Consider the following 1,409-nt stretch of genomic DNA (forward strand, 5'->3'; position numbering starts at 1 on the left):
TGAATTGCTCTGGAGCGTACTAACACCATCTTGAATAACACACTGCAGAGGAGAAGACTAAGAACATTAAGACCTCCTCCCTCATATTAGCACAAACCTGTATGAACTTGCACAGCTGCGCAATTTTTTTAACTTGTATGGTGAGTGTATGGGATATGTGTGCGATTGAGTGAATGATCCCACTTTTTATTGTTATTACTGTTGTATTTTCTGTGTTTTTAATTATTATGTGGGGACTGTTTGTGTGAGTGAATGAGTATGTTTGATTCGGAGGACCTGCCGAGGAATGTGGGGGTCACCGAGGTGGTTGGGGGGATCATGGACACGGGAGAGGGCCGGAGCATTACGGTTTAACGGGGAGGGGCAGATATGGCGGGGAATTTAGGGCAGGCCATTACTGGGGAAGGAGGGCTCGCTACATCACAGAGATCCCTCCTTCTGGCCCTAGGAGTTCCACTCCGAGGCCAGATGGCGCGAGTGATCAGGACCCCGGTCTCAGGCTGTTGTCGCTAAATGCCAGGTCTGTAGTTCACAAGGCTCCCCTCATCCGGGACTTAATTATACACGAGAGGGCAGACCTGGCATGTATTACTGAAACCTGGCTGGGCCCAGGGAGGTCCCCTCGTAGAGATGTGCCCAGAAGGATTTCAGGTGCTTCATCAGCCGAGAGCCCAGAGAAGGGTGGGGGTGTGGCTATTGTTATCCGAGAGTCTCTAGCACCTCGTAGGATCCCTGCTCCGGAGCTTGTCAGGTGTGAGTCCCTGCTGGTGAAGTTGGACCTCAAGGGTCAAGTGGGTTTGCTGCTAACGTACCTGCCTCCCAACAGCGTTGCAGCAGCCCTCCCCTCGCTCCTCGAGTTGGTAGCCGAGCTGGCGATTGATTCCCCAGGCTTATGGTTCTGGGGGATTTCAATTTGCCTTCGCTCAGTGAACACTCTGATGGAGCGCAGGAGTTCATGGCTTCCATGACAGCCATGGGCTTGACCCAGGTAATCCGGGGCCCAACTCACTCAGCGGGTCACACGCTCGACCTCGTATTCCTCTCAGAGCAGTGGAGTTATGATCTTGGTCTGAGGGGTAATGAGATCATACCCCTGTCGTGGTCAGACCACTGCCTACTGAGGCTTGACTTTCGGAGGCCAAACCCCCACTGTAGGGAGGAGGACCGACCAAGTGGTTCCGCCCCAGGTGACTTATGGACCCCCTGAGGTTCCAGACGGAGCTTGGGGTTATTCCTGATACTCTCGCCCACAGTCCGGTGGAGACTCTGGTTGCTGCCTGGCACTCGGCAGCATCAGAGACCCTTGACCGGATTGCGCCACTACGGCCTCTCCGAGGCAGCAGATCCCGGGGCCTCCTTGGTTCACCGAGGAACTCCGGGAGAGGAAGCGCCGGAGGAGACGCCTAGAG

This window comes from Thamnophis elegans, chromosome Z (assembly GCF_009769535.1).
Source record: "Thamnophis elegans isolate rThaEle1 chromosome Z, rThaEle1.pri, whole genome shotgun sequence".
Lineage (NCBI taxonomy): Eukaryota > Metazoa > Chordata > Lepidosauria > Squamata > Colubridae > Thamnophis > Thamnophis elegans.